The following is a 22,353-nucleotide window of genomic DNA, read 5'->3' on the forward strand; positions in this document are numbered from 1 at the left end:
GACCTGTATTCTCACAAAGGGACCACCTGACCTCCCTATTTTCCCCAGTTCCACCATTGTTCTCTTGCCTGGGTTCATCTTTTGACATGACAGGCACCTCTGGCAGAGGGACTCTGCTACTTTCCTGAACTTTTTACTGTACCAAGTCTGTTGGAACACTAGAATCATGGCGTCCCTACCAATGTGTGATCCTTCATGTATCAATCTCGCCATTGTGCCAAGTAAATGTCTAGGTAACACAGGCATACCACTTGGGCCCAAGATGACACCATCCACACGTCTTGGTCTACACCCGTCTTCCTTCCACTTCTCTCTCTCTTGCCATGGTGCCGCCTGCTGCCACTCTCTCACTTCATCCCATGTAGGCACTTCTTCAAACACTTGAAGTTGGCAGCTGGTTCCTGGCCCCCCTCGTTTTGGATTTATGATATACCGATCTCTGGCGCACCATTGGGCCACTCGATCCGCAAAATAATTTCCCAGTGACACAGTGTCAATGCCCTTCTTATGAGCGACACATTTTACCACTGCCAGTTCCTTTGGCAACTGGATTGCCTCTAAAAGGTCTTGAACAACTTTTCCATTTCGAATAGGGGTACCTGATGAAGTCAGGAACTCCCTCTGTAGCCACAACTGGCCAAAGTCATGCACAACTCCATAACAGTACTGACTGTCAGTATACACTGTTATGCGTATGTTTTTCCCAATTTTGCAAGCTTTTATCATAGCAATCAATTCGGCTACTTGTGCAGACTTTACGTCATATAGATAACCCGCCTCTTCAATTTTTGTTAAGGAGACTACCGCATAGGCAGCACTCAGGCCTCCTTGTTCATGTCTTAGACATGAACCATCCACAAACAATTCCTTGTCATGCACAGGCAATGGTGTTTCTCTAATGTCTGGGCGTGGTTTGGTGTTGAATTCTGTTAAATCAATGCAATTATGCTCATCCTCCTCCCCATCTTCCATATCCATTGGGTCAGGGAGCAAGGTGGCGGGGTTCAGAATACTGCACCTGACAATGTTTACATTTGTAGCACCCACCAGAATCCTCTCGTATTTAGTCAGCCGACTAGGAGTGAGATACTGAGTTTTCGTTCTGGTCAGCAAAATTACCACTCCATGTGGAACATACACAGTTACAGGATGTCCCATGACAATGGACTCACTCTGCTCTAAACTTGTGCAAGTAGCAGCTACTGCTTTCAGACATCCTGGTAATCCAGCAGCCACTGGATCCAGGGTGGCAGAGAAATATGCCACAGGCCTTCTGGTCATGCCATGATCTTGTGTCAGGACTGACAATGCACAGTTATCGCGAGTGTCGCAGAACAGGGCAAATTCCTTGGTATAGTCTGGCATTCCCAATGCAGGGGCTGTACACAGACAATCCCGTAGTTTTGTGAAGGCTGTTAAGCTTTCATCATCCCATTGTACAATATCCGGTGTTCCTCTCTTGGTCATTTTTATCAAGGGCCTAGCTAGGACTGCAAATCCCAGAATCCATTGCCTGCAGTATCCTATTACTCCCAGGAACATTCTGATCTCTTTCTGAGTACGGGGTAACTGCATCTTTTGAATTATTCTCACTCTTTCTGATGTCACTTTCCTGACACCTTTCTCTATCTGGTGCCCCAGATATTTCACTGATTTTGCACAGAACTGTAATTTGTCAGGGGCCACTTTATGTCCCTTCTCACTCAGGTGATTCAGTAGGGCAATGGTGTCAATCACACAATCCCTATGACTTTTAGACGCCACCAAGAGGTCGTCAATGTATTGCACTAAGACAGAGTTCCCAGGTAAGACCAAAGTTTCCAAACATTTTTTCAAGATCTGATTAAAGATAGAGGGGCTCTCTGTGTACCCTTGAGGGACCCTGTTCCAGACATACACGTGACCATTGAAGGCAAATGAGAAAAGAAATTTGCTGTCTGGATGCAAGGGAATGGAAAAGAATGCATGACACAGGTCTATCACAGTGAACCACTCAGCATCCCAGGGAATCTGATACAGAATCACGGCTGGGTTCGGGACAATAGGGCAGCAGGGGACCACTATCTTGTTTACCTTTCGTAGGTCCTGCACTACTCTGTACTTGCCACTAGGCTTCTTGATGCCCATAATCGGGGAGTTACATGGGCTACTCATTACTTCCTGTATGATGTTTCCTTCTAGCAATTTCTGTATTTCCAGGGTGACACCTGCCCTTACTTCTGCATTCATTCTGTAGGGTTTAGTATTAGGGTATACTGCATTGTCCTTGATTGCTATCTGTATGGGGTCCACGTTTTTCATTAACCCTACATCTTTCCCAGTAAAGTCCCATACCTCTGGCTTCACTGCTTCTTGGAGTTCTTTGGGCAAATCCTGCATGGTCATTCGTTTAATTTCCGAGTCAGGTCTGATTAACATTAATTTATAAATGCCATCTTCATCTGGGGTCTGAATTTCAACACCCTTTGGTGTGCAAAAGATGGTACAGTTCATTTTGCACAGCAAATCACGTCCCAGTAAGTTCACTGGACTGGTGTCACAAACGACAAATCTGTGCATTTCCTTAAAGTTTCCAATTGAGATCTCCATGGGCTTGGTAACAGGAGTACTAATCAATTGATTAGATACACCCACTACTTGGATGGCTTCTCCCGAGAGGGGTAGGTTTGGAACGTCCACTGTTCTCACAGTAGAACGGGTAGCGCCAGTGTCCAACAGAAAAGTGACATCATTTCCGTCAACCTTTCCTTCAATGTATGGTCCGGACTGGTCTACCGGCAAGGAGGCGCCAAGTACGCACTCCTTGTCCTCCCCTCTCAGGCCCCGTCAGTACTGGTCATCACAAAGGAAGGTATCGTTTAACAAATACTGCGAAGTTGCTGCATTTCTGTTCTCATTGCTTTCCCAGACTTCTATCTCATCACCCTCTGTCGCTTTTCCCTTATGTACTTGCTTTGGAGCTCGGGGCACCTGAATCGTTTTTACCTGTGGCTGTGTCTTTCTTGGTCTTTCTTTCTGCGTCTGTGGAGTTAAATCAGGTGTTTTGGGGTTATCGTCAGGCAAATAAGGACACTCGTTTCGCCAGTGTCCAATTTCTCCGCACTGGTGACAGGGAAATTTCTTCATAGCCTCTTCCCTGCTCATTTTGGGCCGGGGCTTACCTCCTCCCCCACCCCCAGGACCTTGGTTCTGAGTGTTTTTGACCATATTACTCAACTGTTTTTCCTGCTGTTCTGCGAGCTTCACTTGAGCCCACATAACCTTCTCCTTGAGAGCCTTTATCTTTTCTGCCATCTCGTCCTCGCAGTACTTTGCGTACCGCAGGACCTCGTCTATCTTTTTGGACTGCCAACAAATTTTGTTATCCTTTATCCACTGACAAATTTCAGGCCTTAAACCATTTACAAACCTGTAAATAAAATGCGTCATATCCTTCATCTCGATATTATCTATACCACTGTATGTTTTAAACACCTGCAACAGCCTTTCATAATAGGAGTGCACTGTCTCGTCTCTTTCCTGCGTTGTTCTATCTATCCTGGTCCATTCTGTTTCCTTTGCGGGCACCTTATTTTTCAAATGCAGAATTACTTGTTCGTATTTTTTCATCACTTCAATCGACGGTTCCCCTTTGTTAGAGTCCCTCGGGTACTCCTCACTAGGCCAGGCTATGGCTATTTTACATTCGGTCCATAGATCTACCGGGACCACAATGTCCAAAAACCCATCTAGGTCTTTCCACAGGCATTTTTTCACCTTTACGAACCTTTCCACTTGCCGGTACCAGTCAACTGGCTTTTCGCGCAATTTCGGGAAATCGTTAGTAAAGGACACAATATCCTGTCTGGACCATGGAACGTGCACATACCTCCCACCTGGTACTTCGCGCATGGGGCATAACTGTTCGGGCTTGTCTACTTCCCTCAAAGCGAACTCAGGAGTCGCTTGTCTGGATCGAGCCTCATCTTTCTTTCGCGCCCACCTGCTCTTCCATTTTTCCACGTCTCCCCATTTTTGCAAAATTGCTAACAACTCTTTAATCTGCAACTTTTTCCCTGACACATTCAAGTTCTCTATATCTTTGTCTGAAAATTCAGCTCTGTAAGATTTTTGCAAGGGCTTGGACCTTGAAATATCTACCCCCATACTAGCTGCAGTGTCTGTCAGTTTTTTCATGGAGCACTCTGGTACTTCTGGTAAGGCTTTTACACATAAACAGCAACTCTTCTTCAGAGTAGGTATTTAATCTGTCTAATCCCACATTTCCTGCCATTAATTCCTCTATTTCTACCCTCAGTTAGCAGAGGTCTAAATGTTTCGTTTGCGGAGTCTGTTTTTCTAACTCACGACTCCAATTTTCAATTTCTTCCGGAGTTACCAGAGAGACACTCCTAGTACCTGACGTTGACTCTAATTTAATTTCTTTTGTATTAAAAGGATTAGGCCTCTTCTGCATTCCCTTTCCGGTCTGTTTGTTGGGCAGGTCCAAGAACGCAACTTCAGACTCACACTCACTGGACTGATCATCTATTATTATGGGTTCCTGTCTGGGTGGTACAATGATTGGGGTCATAACTGGAGGGTTTAGACTTCCCTGATTATTCCCATATAACGGAACCACTGGTCCAATTGTTACTGGGATGGTCAAAGCCTCAGGACTAGTATTTAACTGGGAGATTTTCTGAATTATTTCGGTTCTCTGTTTAGCTAGAGCCTCTTGCTCCCTTTCCTCCAGTATCCTTCCTAATGTTCGGTCAGGTATTATCTGTGGGGTCAGGTGAGGAGTAAAACTCGGGGCAGTAGGATGCGTTTCACTTGGTCCTCCACCATAATTTGGTTTTGGGAACAAATTTCCTGTGCCAAATGACCTGCGCTCTTCCTCATATGGAGGCTGTAAAAAGGGCATTCCTGAACTTGATGGTTTCTCTTCGTTCTCATAAAGAGGTCTGGGGAAAAAGACCCTTTCACGTGAATATTTTTCCTCCTGGCTCGCGGGCACTCTGGGATATATATTCCTCACCTCCGCGGGTCCGGGATTCTCAAAATAGGGCAGTACCTGACCACCTCCCCCCCTACTTAGGGATCTGTCCTCCTCCTTAATAGATGGACGCTGGGGATTTTCTCCTGCACTGGAAGGTCGGGCTCCCTCATTATAAGGGGGCGGACTTCTGGTAAAGATATCATCTAACAATTAATCGTCTGACTCCCCAAGGGACCCCCAATGTTTACACTTTTCTGTCTTTTTCTCTCCCGCTGAAGGGTTACATGCTGGCATCATGGGAAACAGACCCTCAACAATCATGCTCTGCCTCCACTGTTTCATCTTTTTATCCCTGGTCTCTTGTTTCAGCCTTGGGTACCACTTGGTCAGACCTTTGTCCATCCGGGGTGTCTCTCTTTCAAAAGCCTCAATCTCCCATTCCTCTAATGCCTCATACTGCGTTAGTCTCGGTCTGGGATGCAATTCATTCATTCGGGTTCTCAAATTAAATAAAATCCTACCATTGAAAGTACCGTCTAACGGAAAAGCCAATATTCCGTCATCTTTTGTGTACTTTACCCAATTTTCCAACCACACACAGGTATTGTACCCTCGATCAAACATCATGAAAGAGGCGGGGGTATTCGGTGTCGGGACAATAACGCCCTCTCTGGATTTAATCGGTTTGTCCGTTTTGAAATAATTCTTTACCCTATTTACAAGGGACATTTTTCTCTTAGTTCCGTACATAATACCGTATCTATTGGCTTTCCACTGATCCCTTTCAAACCCTTGGGTTCTTGGATCGGGTCTAGTCTCTGGACAATACGAGTGCCACATACGATTTCTACACTTAACTTTGTTTACAAAGTTACCTCCAATCAGAACGCGTCTTGTAATTCCGTGCAACCAATGGGGTGCACGCGTTCAAATAATTTCGACCAATGGGTGCGCGGCCTTTTCGCGAGACAGTTCTCACGCTTCGGCGTTCACCCCTCCTTCACAATTCTAGCCCCGCTACCCGCCCGCTACTTCTACCAATCCCAGCGCGGCACGGAGTGACGTCAGAGACGCTTCGCGACTGACTCCCTCCCTTCACAAGGTAACGGAAACTTTCTTTCTTTCTAAAGTGCTTAGTGCTTGGGTATTTTACAACGAATACACATTCGCCACAGTGCTCAAGTGTCTAGACAGAGAAAGAGTTATTTTACTGCAAGTAAACTACTTCCATTTACTTTTCACGCGCTGCGGGTAGATCTCTTCCGCCTACCCTTCACCCTAGCATCGGTGAACCTGTTATTCCCCTAAACTCATCCACTTCTCCGGGATATATCCGAGTCTAAGGTTTCCCAGCGGACCCCTCTGCTTTCACCCAAGCTCCGAGGAACCTGCTACTCTTCCGATGTGACCCTTACTAGGTTACGCCACTATGGGAATTTTGCCAATGGACCTCGTTACTGACATTTATTCACACATGTATTAAAAAAAACCCTAGTTAGTTCTTCCCGGTTGTACCTAACCTGCACCTAACTTTCCTCGAGCCTGCGACCTCAAGGCAATGGATTCATTTCACCACTTGCCTTTTCAATTCCCCGGGGAGTTCGGACAACAATGAACGAGACGGTTAACAAACGCATGGATTAATACATATAATAATATAAGAACAAGAATAACAATGATAAAACAATTCATGAATTTCAAAAAGCAACACCTTTCAAGAGAGTGATCAGTTCCCTCGGAATGGCCGCTCTTGTAGCAGCATTAATATACTAGCAGCTACCGACTTGACTAGTCTAACTAATCCTGCCTAACCTTTAACTAGTCCCTAACCATACCTCTGCTACCAGAAAAACTGATAGAGCGCGCGAGGTCACCCAACCAATAATTTCGCCGTTTCCGGCTTCGGGCCCATATATTTCAATTCACAATATACATTGACCGGGTGACTTCACGGGCTGCTACCAATTTGTGTGAATTCCCTACTGTTATTCCTCAGCGTACCCGACTTACCATCCACCGACACGGGTACCTATGACCACAACGGATCAGGGAGCTAGCTGTAAAAGGAAAGGCAGCAAAATACAAACTCAAAATGACATTCAATACTGTTGTGAATGACCACGGACAACTGGAAGTTTTAAAATCTTTATCTAAAGTTCGTTTTCGTTGAGCATTAAATTTACAAGAATAAGGCAATCAATAATAAAGATAATGAAAAGTACATAACTATAGAGAAATAAAGTCAGGGTAATCATGGAAATGCTAGTATGAAATGCAACAGGTAACGTTATGCATTTAGGGCAAAAGTTCTTTAGACAGTTTAAGTAAGGCCGTTCTAGACCATATCAGAAAATGACAACCCGCAATGCAAAATATGATTTCTAACAGGTAGGGGAACATGGGAACACGTTATGAAAATGATTGACTTTACGTTTTCAATGGTTGCGGAAAGCATGGAAAAATAACATGTGCAAAGGTGTGTCTTTATTAAAGCAAAAGACAGAAAATAGAAAGGTGCAGTTTCGAGAGATTTTGAGCAATATTTACCTAGACTGGTGTGGAAACCAAACCCTGGCCAAGGGTCAGTTAAGGACAGGAAACCCTCAAGGAAGGATACCCCTCAATGGACAGCAGGTGCAGAATGGACACCCAGGACAGGACAGGAAACCCTCAGATTAGGAATCAGGACAGGACCTCAGGACAGGAACCCCTCAGGACAGGACCGCTCAGGACAGGACCAGCACCCGCAGTTCGGAAGCAACGCCTGCGCTCCACCCTCTCTGCAGCTATCGATCAAGACCCCGATTGGGTCAGCGAACTCCCAGCAAAGTGCTTCGCCAGCACTTTAAGGTTCAGTAGAACCTTAGTCTATGGTCAATTTCGGACAGAGTGCTCCGCAGCTCTCTGTATCTTCAGTCACCTATTGAGTGCGTTGGGTCAGTGACAGGTCAGCTAAACCAGACAAGTCGGACAATTTCCCTAGGTGTACCCAGGGTAGATATACTGTTTTGGGGCAGTGTACCACCCTCCAATGTTGCAAAGTGTCAGAATCCCTCAATTTGGATTGGTCCTAAGATAGCATTTGGGTAATACACCAATCAGAACACACTATTTGGAGGCCTTATTTACATCTCTGGGCACCGCCTAGCAAGATTGGGGTTCCCATGAGAAAATTGCGCAGAATACAGGGAAAGAATACATTTTAGCAACATAATAGAACAATATCGTGATGCTGCGGGGCGAAGGTACTGCTTCCCAGGGTGGCTTCTGGTATCAACCTTCTTTGGCAGCAATTCAATGCCATGATGGCTCCTGGCGAGTCTGCGCACAAGTACCCTCCAAGATGGACTCCCCAGCCCAGCGCCCCTCCGAGTTGAGGATACATGAAAAGTAAGCGAAAATAAATTAATACATAGAAATAACGATATGAAAACACATCATTGGGTTTGTACTTTCAACTTATCACTAAAAATATACTTATGCAGTCTAAATGTTAGCTACATATATACGGGCACAAGAGCAGTGGCACGAGCAGTACCACGTTACTGGCAAAGCTATGCATTACGCATGCGCAACTATTTCCCTCCAAACCTGCAAACACATCAGGACACGTGAGTGTGACTGACGCATGCGCAGACACTTATTTAAAGCAGCGGCCATTTTACTGACTCAAATTAATCGTATTAGAAATACACATAGGCAAGCTTCGTAGACCTCGTTTAAACATGAAATAAACGTTAGTAAGACGTACAAATTATTACTTTGTTACACATAAACGAGGTTCATGAATTCGGCAAGTCGCAAAATGCGAAGCTTTGCTTCATCAATCCCCTCTTTGATGATATTTACTATCATCACAAAATAAATGGAACCAGATGCCAACTTTTCACACCTTATACAGCTCTATCTCTTCCAACAATCTGTTCAACTTCTCTTTCTCATTTTTGGTAAGGTGAGAATTCTTCACCCTTTTGTAGATCTGATTATTTATTTCCTCCAGTTCAAGCTCATCCACACTTCGTTTCACTCCTCTGGCATTCACTTGATGCTTTCTGGTGTGCTTACGGCATTTGCAACAGACGAATATGAAAAATAGGATGAGACCTATAATTCCAATTGGCATCAGTACCTTGAACAATAAGCCTTTACCTACGCTAGCAAGCCAATGACCTACATTTGAGAGACCATCTACCAGTCTCTTCCAGGCACTGTCAACCTCGAGTAGTTTGAGTTCCCTTTCCAAATTAGTAATATTTTTCACGTATCTTTTGAGCTGCACACTTTTGTCCGGAATATAAGTGCAACAATGTTGCGCCTTCAACATCCGGCAGACTCCGCCCTCTTTCGCTAATAAGGTGTCAAGAGCAAGTCTGTTCTGTAAAACCATTGATCTGATCGCAACCATTTCGGTATTGACCAGCAGAAATCCATGAGCTGTGTCAGTAGACAGCACATCCACTATGGTGGACAATTTGCAAATTCTGTGAGTGTTCAGAACCACTCCCACTCCAGGTATCAGTGCACTGAAAATACTACCCATAATTTCACCTACGCTTTCTCTTTTACTACGCACTAAGCCATTAGTATTTTCACTGCTTCCAGCAACTCCATTCACATGGTATATTTTCGGGAAGACAATGCCAAAATAGCAGCTTCCATACCAGTGATCCGGCAATTTGAAATAAGCCTTGTCCCCACAAATATAATAAATTCCAGGAAACACAGGCTCTGACCCATTTTTGAAACCCCAACCTCCAATTACCTTGTAATTATGTTAGCATTCACTGGAACCAATGAAAATGTTATTATAATAGCTAGTCTTCTCGCGGTGAAGACATAGCTTTCCTTTCTTTTCAAAATCCAGCAACAGAGCAGGACCCGCCCCACCATTTGAGGTGCCTTCCATGTTCTCCGCCCATTTTGGCCTTTTCTGTTTTTCGTCATCTGCCTTTCTTTGTATTTTTATTCTCCTTTTCTCTGCCATGTTCAGGAACATCTTTTCCTGCTCACGCAAAGAACAAGTCAAGTTATCTCTGTGTGCGTCACCTATGTCGATATTACCTATAGTCAGAAAGTATTCGCCCATATAGCGAGTAACGTCACTTTTGGTATGTACAGGATTCAAGTTCCCACGTATAGGAAGTTCAGAAAAGATCACGTCATTGTTAGAGTAGTAGTACCGTAACGGTCCTCTTTTGTAAAATAAACTAGCTAAAATGCTACAGGAGATTCCATATGTCAAGGGCAGGTGATGGTATGTCACGCCTTCAGCTACAGAGGTAGGTAGCTTCATGCAGACATAGCAATCTTCAATTTCCATAGTCTCTACATAGTGTATCAACAAGTTTGCGAAAACATTTAAATGTGTCTTATTCTTAACTCCATGATAATGTAGTCCTCCCTCATCTGATGCTTCTAGGTCTCATTTTGTTTGTTTCAGTGCTCTCTCATGTCTTGCTACACTCTGTGTTGTCAGCTCCTCACTGTCAGTATTTACAATTTCAGTAGGGTAAATATTAGTATTTTTGCTCACCACAAAGGGAATGAAGACTGTTAGTCCTATCCAAACTAATATCAGTATAACTATACTACATACACATACCTTTTAGCATGTTTTGCAACAACTGCGACTAGGTCTACCATTCACGCTTGAATCAGACATTTCGGCTCAGAAGAAGTTTCTCGACCCCTCTTTGTGTCTTTACACAAGTAGCTTACTTTGTGCAAATTCACGGTGGCTCGTCTTCTTCTTCGCCAGAATACTCAGGGACGGGTTCTCCGTCGCTTTCGTCAGTGATATCAAGATCTTCAAATTCTTCCAAAACGAGCGTCCATTCAGGAGACTTGTACTTTTTGTTTTGTTTCTTTATTCGATCACTCCTTCTTTTGGAAGTACCTTCTTGTTGCTCAGCTATGCGAGCACTTCTCCTTTCTTCTGCACGTTTTTCTTCCACCGTTTTTATCCTTAGTCTCAATTTCTTTACGAAGCCAGGCTCTGTGTGCTTTCTTTTCTTAAGTCTTTTAGTTGGCACTTGGACTTCGTTTTCTTCTCTTGCCCTCTTGTTTTCATTAGTTTGCGGCAATTCTGTTTCAGTTTCTTCCTCTTCTATCTGACTAGTTCCAGGGCTAGCATCTATTTCTTCTGCCTGGTTACTAATCTGGCCTTGTTCAGGACAGTTTTGTGTTTGCCTCTCAAATGTCTCTGTTTCTGTTTCCTGAACACGTTCTTCTAATCCTATCTGATCCTGTTCAAGCACTTCGATCTCTGGATTTTCTTCTGCTCGAACTATTACGCTATGTCTAGTCTGTCCCTTCTCGACATCCGGAGTCAGTGGAGGAGTATCAATCACTTGTTCTGTCCCTGTCTGACCTTCTCCTTCCTCAGTTTTGATGTGAATCTCAAGATCCTGAGGTTCTTCGCCTGTGCCTCGCTTTTCCTCTCTAGTCCACTCTCTACCTTCCAAAAGTCGTTCTCTTGTTCTGATGGGGTCTTCGGTGAGATCAATCAATGGTATCCACTCCTCTGGCCATATGCTCGGCAGCTCGTCTTCAGCTACTTCTGGCTCAGCTTCTTGGACCCCTTCAGCAGGCTGGACTCTTGGTAGTTCGTTATCAACTATTCCTGGGCCAACGTCTGCTGTTCCTGCAGCTTGACTGGTACTGGGCTGTACGTCGTCAGCTACTTCCGGTCTGGCTCCTGCAGAGTCGTCTGCTGGACGCCCTTCTTCTTCAGGCTCTTCGTCTGGTAATACCTTCTGGGTGTGGCTGGCGTGTATCCAATGTGGAACCCCAGCACACTTTACTGCTGTGGTTGTTACCAGGATCACCTGACGCTTCTCTCCCCACCTGGGCTCCAGGCAGCTCTTCCGAGTATGCTTCTTTATCTTGACCCAGTCTCCAGGGACCAGTTTGTGGAGAGGAGTCGTTGGATTGAGGATGGCGTCTTCTCCGATCTGGCGAGAGATAGAACGCACTTGGTCACCTAATCTCTTGCAGTATTCAAGCACCAAATCATCAGTAATACTCAACAGTTTGCTTCCTGGTACCCATGCTTGTCTCATCACTCTTCCCATCAGGATTTCATGGGGACTTAGGCCTGTCTTGCGGTCAGGAACACTTCGGAGTCCCATCAGGACCACGGGCAGGGCCTTCACCCAGGTCATGCCAGATGCATTACACAGTTTTGCTAGTCTGTTTTTGATAGTTCCATTTACTTGTTCCACTATTCCAGAAGCCTCTGGACGGTATGCACAGTGAAGCTTTTGTGAAATTCCAAAGGCTTTACAGAGTTCGTCGATTACCTCATTCTGAAAATGTCGGCCTTTATCTGATTCAATAGTGACTGGAACCCCGAACCTAGGTATCAGTTCCTTCAGTAAGCACTTAGCTACTGTCAGTGCGTCATTTTGGGGAGTAGGGAAAGCCTCCACCCACTTTGAAAATAGGCAGACCATGACAAGGACATATCGCTTCCCTTCACAACGGGGCATGGTGATGAAATCGACCTGTATTCTCACAAAGGGACCACCTGACCTCCCTATTTTCCCCAGTTCCACCATTGTTCTCTTGCCTGGGTTCATCTTTTGACATGACAGGCACCTCTGGCAGAGGGACTCTGCTACTTTCCTGAACTTTTTACTGTACCAAGTCTGTTGGAACACTAGAATCATGGCGTCCCTACCAATGTGTGATCCTTCATGTATCAATCTCGCCATTGTGCCAAGTAAATGTCTAGGTAACACAGGCATACCACTTGGGCCCAAGATGACACCATCCACACGTCTTGGTCTACACCCGTCTTCCTTCCACTTCTCTCTCTCTTGCCATGGTGCCGCCTGCTGCCACTCTCTCACTTCATCCCATGTAGGCACTTCTTCAAACACTTGAAGTTGGCAGCTGGTTCCTGGCCCCCCTCGTTTTGGATTTATGATATACCGATCTCTGGCGCACCATTGGGCCACTCGATCCGCAAAATAATTTCCCAGTGACACAGTGTCAATGCCCTTCTTATGAGCGACACATTTTACCACTGCCAGTTCCTTTGGCAACTGGATTGCCTCTAAAAGGTCTTGAACAACTTTTCCATTTCGAATAGGGGTACCTGATGAAGTCAGGAACTCCCTCTGTAGCCACAACTGGCCAAAGTCATGCACAACTCCATAACAGTACTGACTGTCAGTATACACTGTTATGCGTATGTTTTTCCCAATTTTGCAAGCTTTTATCATAGCAATCAATTCGGCTACTTGTGCAGACTTTACGTCATATAGATAACCCGCCTCTTCAATTTTTGTTAAGGAGACTACCGCATAGGCAGCACTCAGGCCTCCTTGTTCATGTCTTAGACATGAACCATCCACAAACAATTCCTTGTCATGCACAGGCAATGGTGTTTCTCTAATGTCTGGGCGTGGTTTGGTGTTGAATTCTGTTAAATCAATGCAATTATGCTCATCCTCCTCCCCATCTTCCATATCCATTGGGTCAGGGAGCAAGGTGGCGGGGTTCAGAATACTGCACCTGACAATGTTTACATTTGTAGCACCCACCAGAATCCTCTCGTATTTAGTCAGCCGACTAGGAGTGAGATACTGAGTTTTCGTTCTGGTCAGCAAAATTACCACTCCATGTGGAACATACACAGTTACAGGATGTCCCATGACAATGGACTCACTCTGCTCTAAACTTGTGCAAGTAGCAGCTACTGCTTTCAGACATCCTGGTAATCCAGCAGCCACTGGATCCAGGGTGGCAGAGAAATATGCCACAGGCCTTCTGGTCATGCCATGATCTTGTGTCAGGACTGACAATGCACAGTTATCGCGAGTGTCGCAGAACAGGGCAAATTCCTTGGTATAGTCTGGCATTCCCAATGCAGGGGCTGTACACAGACAATCCCGTAGTTTTGTGAAGGCTGTTAAGCTTTCATCATCCCATTGTACAATATCCGGTGTTCCTCTCTTGGTCATTTTTATCAAGGGCCTAGCTAGGACTGCAAATCCCAGAATCCATTGCCTGCAGTATCCTATTACTCCCAGGAACATTCTGATCTCTTTCTGAGTACGGGGTAACTGCATCTTTTGAATTATTCTCACTCTTTCTGATGTCACTTTCCTGACACCTTTCTCTATCTGGTGCCCCAGATATTTCACTGATTTTGCACAGAACTGTAATTTGTCAGGGGCCACTTTATGTCCCTTCTCACTCAGGTGATTCAGTAGGGCAATGGTGTCAATCACACAATCCCTATGACTTTTAGACGCCACCAAGAGGTCGTCAATGTATTGCACTAAGACAGAGTTCCCAGGTAAGACCAAAGTTTCCAAACATTTTTTCAAGATCTGATTAAAGATAGAGGGGCTCTCTGTGTACCCTTGAGGGACCCTGTTCCAGACATACACGTGACCATTGAAGGCAAATGAGAAAAGAAATTTGCTGTCTGGATGCAAGGGAATGGAAAAGAATGCATGACACAGGTCTATCACGGTGAACCACTCAGCATCCCAGGGAATCTGATACAGAATCACGGCTGGGTTCGGGACAATAGGGCAGCAGGGGACCACTATCTTGTTTACCTTTCGTAGGTCCTGCACTACTCTGTACTTGCCACTAGGCTTCTTGATGCCCATAATCGGGGAGTTACATGGGCTACTCATTACTTCCTGTATGATGTTTCCTTCTAGCAATTTCTGTATTTCCAGGGTGACACCTGCCCTTACTTCTGCATTCATTCTGTAGGGTTTAGTATTAGGGTATACTGCATTGTCCTTGATTGCTATCTGTATGGGGTCCACGTTTTTCATTAACCCTACATCTTTCCCAGTAAAGTCCCATACCTCTGGCTTCACTGCTTCTTGGAGTTCTTTGGGCAAATCCTGCATGGTCATTCGTTTAATTTCCGAGTCAGGTCTGATTAACATTAATTTATAAATGCCATCTTCATCTGGGGTCTGAATTTCAACACCCTTTGGTGTGCAAAAGATGGTACAGTTCATTTTGCACAGCAAATCACGTCCCAGTAAGTTCACTGGACTGGTGTCACAAACGACAAATCTGTGCATTTCCTTAAAGTTTCCAATTGAGATCTCCATGGGCTTGGTAACAGGAGTACTAATCAATTGATTAGATACACCCACTACTTGGATGGCTTCTCCCGAGAGGGGTAGGTTTGGAACGTCCACTGTTCTCACAGTAGAACGGGTAGCGCCAGTGTCCAACAGAAAAGTGACATCATTTCCGTCAACCTTTCCTTCAATGTATGGTCCGGACTGGTCTACCGGCAAGGAGGCGCCAAGTACACACTCCTCGTCCTCCCCTCTCAGGCCCCGTCAGTACTGATCATCACAAAGGAAGGTATCATTTAACAAATACTGCGAAGTTGCTGCATTTCTGTTCTCATTGCTTTCCCAGACTTCTGTCTCATCACCCTCTGTCGCTTTTCCCATATGTACTTGCTTTGGAGCTCGGGGCACCTGAATCGTTTTTACCTGTGGTTGTGTCTTTCTTGGTCTTTCTTTCTGCGTCTGTGGAGTTAAATCAGGTGTTTTGGGGTTATCGTCAGGCAAATAAGGACACTCGTTTCGCCAGTGTCCAATTTCTCCGCACTGGTGACAGGGAAATTTCTTCATAGCCTCTTCCCTGCTCATTTTGGGCCGGGGCTTACCTCCACCCCCACCCCCAGGACTTTGGTTCTGAGTGTTTTTGACCATATTACTCAACTGTTTTTCCTGCTGTTCTGCGAGCTTCACTTGAGCCCACATAACCTTCTCCTTGAGAGCCTTTTTCTTTTCTGCCATCTCGTCCTCGCAGTACTTTGCGTACCGCAGGACCTCGTCTATCTTTTTGGACTGCCAACAAATTTTGTTATCCTTTATCCACTGACAAATTTCAGGCCTTAAACCATTTACAAACCTGTAAATAAAATGCGTCATATCCTTCATCTCGATATTATCTATACCACTGTATGTTTTAAACACCTGCAACAGCCTTTCATAATAGGAGTGCACTGTCTCGTCTCTTTCCTGCGTTGTTCTATCTATCCTGGTCCATTCTGTTTCCTTTGCGGGCACCTTATTTTTCAAATGCAGAATTACTTGTTCGTATTTTTTCATCACTTCAATCGACGGTTCCCCTTTGTTAGAGTCCCTCGGGTACTCCTCACTAGGCCAGGCTATGGCTATTTTACATTCGGTCCATAGATCTACCGGGACCACAATGTCGAAAAACCCATCTAGGTCTTTCCACAGGCATTTTTTCACCTTCACGAACCTTTCCACTTGCCGGTACCAGTCAACTGGCTTTTCGCACAATTTCGGGAAATCGTTAGTAAAGGACACAATATCCTGTCTGGACCATGGAACGTGCACATACCTCCCACCTGGTACTTCGCGCATGGGGCATAACTGTTCGGGCTTGTCTACTTCCCTCAAAGCGAACTCAGGGGTCGCTTGTCTGGATCGAGCCTCATCTTTCTTTCGCGCCCACCTGCTCTTCCATTTTTCCACGTCTCCCCATTTTTGCAAAATTGCTAACAACTCTTTAATCTGCAACTTTTTCCCTGACACATTCAAGTTCTCTATATCTTTGTCTGAAAATTCAGCTCTGTAAGGTTTTTGCAAGGGCTTGGACCTTGAAATATTTACCCCCATACTAGCTGCAGTGTCTGTCAGTTTTTTCGTGGAGCACTCTGGTACTTCTGGTAAGGCTTTTACACATAAACAGCAACTCTTCTTCAGAGTAGGTATTTAATCTGTCTAATCCCACATTTCCTGCCATTAATTCCTCTATTTCTACCCTCAGTTTGTAGAGGTCTAAATGTTTCGTTTGCGGAGTCTGTTTTTCTAACTCACGACTCCAATTTTCAATTTCTTCCGGAGTTACCAGAGAGACACTCCTAGTACCTGACGTTGACTCTAATTTAATTTCTTTTGTATTAAAAGGATTAGGCCTCTTCTGCATTCCCTTTCCGGTCTGTTTGTTGGGCAGGTCCAAGAACGCAACTTCAGACTCACACTCACTGGACTGATCATCTATTATTATGGGTTCCTGTCTGGGTGGTACCATGATTGGGGTCATAACTGGAGGGTTTAGACTTCCCTGATTATTCCCATATAACGGAACCACTGGTCCAATTGTTACTGGGATGGTCAAAGCCTCAGGACTAGTATTTAACTGGGAGATTTTCTGAATTATTTCGGTTCTCTGTTTAGCTAGAGCCTCTTGCTCCCTTTCCTCCAGTATCCTTCCTAATGTTCGGTCAGGTATTATCTGTGGGGTCAGGTGAGGAGTAAAACTCGGGGCAGTAGGATGCGTTTCACTTGGTCCTCCACCATAATTTGGTTTTGGGAACAAATTTCCTGTGCCAAATGACCTGCGCTCTTCCTCATATGGAGGCTGTAAAAAGGGCATTCCTGAACTTGATGGTTTCTCTTCGTTCTCATAAAGAGGTCTGGGGAAAAAGACCCTTTCACGTGAATATTTTTCCTCCTGGCTCGCGGGCACTCTGGGATATATATCTCGTACCTCCGCGGGTCCAGGATTCTCAAAATAGGGCAGTACCTGACCACCTCCACCCCTACTTAGGGATCTGTCCTCCTCCTTAATAGATGGACGCTGGGGATTTTCTCCTGCACTGGAAGGTCGGGCTCCCTCATTATAAGGGGGCGGACTTCTGGTAAAGATATCATCTAACAATTAATCGTCTGACTCCCCAAGGGACCCCCAATGTTTACACTTTTCTGTCTTTTTCTCTCCCGCTTAAGGGTTACATGCTGGCATCATGGGAAACAGACCCTCAACAATCATGCTCTGCCTCCACTGTTTCATCTTTTTATCCCTGGTCTCTTGTTTCAGCCTTGGGTACCACTTGGTCAGACCTTTGTCCATCCGGGGTTTCTCTCTTTCAAAAGCCTCAATCTCCCATTCCTCTAATGCCTCATACTGCGTTAGTCTCGGTCTGGGATGCAATTCATTCATTCGGGTTCTCAAATTAAATAAAATCCTACCATTGAAAGTACCGTCTAACGGAAAAGCCAATATTCCGTCATCTTTTGTGTACTTTACCCAATTTTCCAACCACACACAGGTATTGTACCCTCGATCAAACATCATGAAAGAGGCGGGGGTATTCGGTGTCGGGACAATAACGCCCTCTCTGGATTTAATCGGTTTGTCCGTTTTGAAATAATTCTTTACCCTATTTACAAGGGACATTTTTCTCTTAGTTCCGTACATAATACCGTATCTATTGGCTTTCCACTGATCCCTTTCAAACCCTTGGGTTCTTGGATCGGGTCTAGTCTCTGGACAATACGAGTGCCACATACGATTTCTACACTTAACTTTGTTTACAAAGTTACCTCCAATCAGAACGCGTCTTGTAATTCCGTGCAACCAATGGGGTGCACGCGTTCAAATAATTTCGACCAATGGGTGCGCGGCCTTTTCGCGAGACAGTTCTCACGCTTCGGCGTTCACCCCTCCTTCACAATTCTAGCCCCGCTACCCGCCCGCTACTTCTACCAATCCCAGCGCGGCACGGAGTGACGTCAGAGACGCTTCGCGACTGACTCCCTCCCTTCACAAGGTAACGGAAACTTTCTTTCTTTCTAAAGTGCTTAGTGCTTGGGTATTTTACAACGAATACACATTCGCCACAGTGCTCAAGTGTCTAGACAGAGAAAGAGTTATTTTACTGCAAGTAAACTACTTCCATTTACTTTTCACGCGCTGCGGGTAGATCTCTTCCGCCTACCCTTCACCCTAGCATCGGTGAACCTGTTATTCCCCTAAACTCATCCACTTCTCCGGGATATATCCGAGTCTAAGGTTTCCCAGCGGACCCCTCTGCTTTCACCCAAGCTCCGAGGAACCTGCTACTCTTCCGATGTGACCCTTACTAGGTTACGCCACTATGGGAATTTTGCCAATGGACCTCGTTACTGACATTTATTCACACATGTATTCAAAAAAACCCTAGTTAGTGCTTCCCGGTTGTACCTAACCTGCACCTAACTTTCCTCGAGCCTGCGACCTCAAGGCAATGGATTCTATTCACCACTTGCCTTTTCAATTCCCCGGGGAGTTCGGACAACAATGAACGAGACGGTTTACAAACGCATGGATTAATACATATAATAATATAAGAACAAGAATAACAATGATAAAACAATTCATGAATTTCAAAAAGCAACACCTTTCAAGAGAGTGATCAGTTCCCTCGGAATGGCCGCTCTTGTAGCAGCATTAATATACCAGCAGCTACCGACTTGACTAGTCTAACTAATCCTGCCTAACCTTTAACTAGTCCCTAACCATACCTCTGCTACCAGAAAAACTGATAGAGCGCGCGAGGTCACCCAACCAATAATTTCGCCGTTTCCGGCTTCGGGCCCATATATTTCAATTCACAATATACATTGACCGGGTGACTTCACGGGCTGCTACCAATTTGTGTGAATTCCCTACTGTTATTCCTCAGCGTACCCGACTTACCATCCACCGACACGGGTACCTATGACCACAACGGATCAGGGAGCTAGCTGTAAAAGGAAAGGCAGCAAAATACAAACTCAAAATGACATTCAATACTGTTGTAAATGACCACGGACAACTGGAAGTTTTAAAATCTTTATCTAAAGTTCGTTCTCGGTAAGCATTAAATTTACAAGAATAAGGCAATCAATAATCAAGATAATGAAAAGTACATAACTATAGAGAAATAAAGTCAGGGTAATCATGGAAATGCTAGTATGAAATGCTACAGGTAACGTTATGCATTCAGGGCTAAAGTTCTTTAGACAGTTTAAGTAAGGCCGTTCTAGACCATATCAGAAAATGACAACCCGCAATGCAAAATATGATTTCTAACAGGTAGGGGAACATGGGAACACGTTATGAAAATGATTGACTTTACGTTTTCAATGGTTGCGGAAAGCATGGAAAAATAACATGTGCAAAGGTGTGTCTTTATTAAAGCAAAAGACAGAAAATAGAAAGGTGCAGTTTCGAGTGATTTTGAGCAATATTTACCTAGACTGGTGTGGAAACCAAACCCTGGCCAAGGGTCAGTTAAGGACAGGAAACCCTCAAGGAAGGATACCCCTCAATGGACAGCAGGTGCAGAATGGACACCCAGGACAGGACAGGAAACCCTCAGATTAGGAATCAGGACAGGACCTCAGGACAGGAACCCCTCAGGACAGGACCGCTCAGGACAGGACCAGCACCCGCAGTTCGGAAGCAACGCCTGCGCTCCACCCTCTCTGCAGCTATCGATCAAGACCCCGATTGGGTCAGCGAACTCCCAGCAAAGTGCTTCGCCAGCACTTTAAGGTTCAGTAGAACCTTAGTCTATGGTCAATTTCGGACAGAGTGCTCCGCAGCTCTCTGTGGGGCTGATTCACAGAACTAACTTAAGACAAAATCCTAAACTTACTACTTTTGGTATTCACAGAAGTTAGGATTTTGTCTTAAGACAGACTTAAGACAGACTTAAGACAGAATCCTAACTTAAGTCTGTTTTAAGTCTGTCTTAAGTCTGTCTTAAGTCTGACTTAAGACAAAATCCTAACTTCTGTGAATACCAAAAGTAGTAAGTTTAGGATTTTGTCTTAAGTTAGTTCTGTGAATCGGGCCCTTTATCTTCAGTCACCTATTGAGTGCGTTGGGTCAGTGACAGGTCAGCTAAACCAGACAAGTCGGACAATTTCCCTAGGTGTACCCAGGGTAGATATACTGTTTTGGGGCAGTGTACCACCCCCCAATGTTGCAAAGTGTCAGAATCCCTCAATTTGGATTGGTCCTAAGATAGGATTTGGGTAATACACCAATCAGAACACACTATTTGGAGACCTTATTTACATCTCTGGGCACCGCCTAGCAAGATTGGGGTTCCCATGAGAAAATTGCGCAGAATACAGGGAAAGAATACATTTTAGCAACATAATAGAACAATATCGTGATGCTGCGGGGCGAAGGTACTGCTTCCCAGGGTGGCTTCTGGTATCAACCTTCTTTGGCAGCAATTCAATGCCATGATGGCTCCTGTCGAGTCTGCGCACAAGTACCCTCCAAGATCGACTCCCCAGCCCAGCGCCCCTCCGAGTTGAGGATACATGAAAAGTAAGCGAAAACAAATTAATACATAGAAATAACGATATGAAAACACATCATTGGGTTTGTACTTTCAACTTATCACTAAAAATATACTTATGCAGTCTAAATGTTAGCTACATATATACGGGCACAAGAGCAGTGGCACGAGCAGTACCACGTTACTGGCAAAGCTATGCATTACGCATGCGCAACTATTTCCCTCCAAACCTGCAAACACATCAGGACACGTGAGTGTGACTGACGCATGCGCAGACACTTATTTAAAGCAGCGGCCATTTTACTGACTCAAATTAATCGTATTAGAAATACACATAGGCAAGCTCGTAGACCTCGTTTAAACATGAAATAAACGTTAGTAAGACGTACAAATTATTACTTTGTTACACATAAACGAGGTTCATGAATTCGGCAAGTCGCAAAATGCGAAGCTTTGCTTCATCAGTAGGAGTACGCATTATTATTGTCATGTATCTATTTGCCTGCATATATTCATTGTTTTAGCACTATAGTAGAATTTGACCTTCTATTTACTTTATTGGTGCTTATAACCGTATACATCTGTTACTGTCTAATGGTTGTTGCAGCACACGCATTTTATACTAGCATGACGCTGGTTCAATAAATTCTTATTGATAATGTCCCCATATTTTATGATGTATATTTCTCTGAGAACAAGTGATCACGAGTGAGCAAAAAGCACTGTACTATTGCCACGATCCCTGAGGGACCAGGGTTGTCATGTTCAATAGTTGCGAGGAACTGTCACTCCTTGGTAAGAGGGGCTCATAGTGCCTCTGTGAGCGAGCTGGTCTGCAGAATAACATATCCTCGGGGGAGTCTGGAATCCGTCTGGACACCAATACCTTAGTTTCTGTTGTCTAAACGAGCAGATCCTTTATAGACTTGTAGGAATTACACGACAATCCGATCTATGTTTTAAGGTGCGTGGTTATTTTGGCTGAAGTGAGGCTACGCTTCACATTAGCTGATCGAGGCAAAATTCAATCAGCAGATTCCCACCCATCCCCCAGCCTGTGAATGTAGCTGTAAGTATGCAGCGTCGGAGCTAGCGGAATTGCATACTCAACGTCACTCGCACATAGAGATAAGGGGGCATATTATCAAGGGGGTTTATCTCCGCTTTTTTGGCTTTAAAAGCCAAGAAAGCGGAGATAAAATTATCTCCCTATTACCCAGCTGTCGCTAACACCAGTTAGCGACAGCTAGTAGGAGATAGCGACCATCTTGGGCCCCTC

At 44.8% G+C, this 22,353-nt stretch overlaps 1 protein-coding gene across 2 annotated transcripts in view; it reads left to right on the forward strand.

Moving 5' to 3' along the window:
- Nucleotides 1-22,353, forward strand: part of LOC144808861 (uncharacterized) — a 102,109-nt gene that overhangs the window by 24,868 nt on the left and 54,888 nt on the right. The gene's annotated exons all lie outside the window — the stretch shown is intronic.

This window comes from Lissotriton helveticus, chromosome 1_1, assembly GCF_964261635.1.
Source record: "Lissotriton helveticus chromosome 1_1, aLisHel1.1, whole genome shotgun sequence".
Classification (NCBI taxonomy): Eukaryota; Metazoa; Chordata; class Amphibia; order Caudata; family Salamandridae; genus Lissotriton; species Lissotriton helveticus.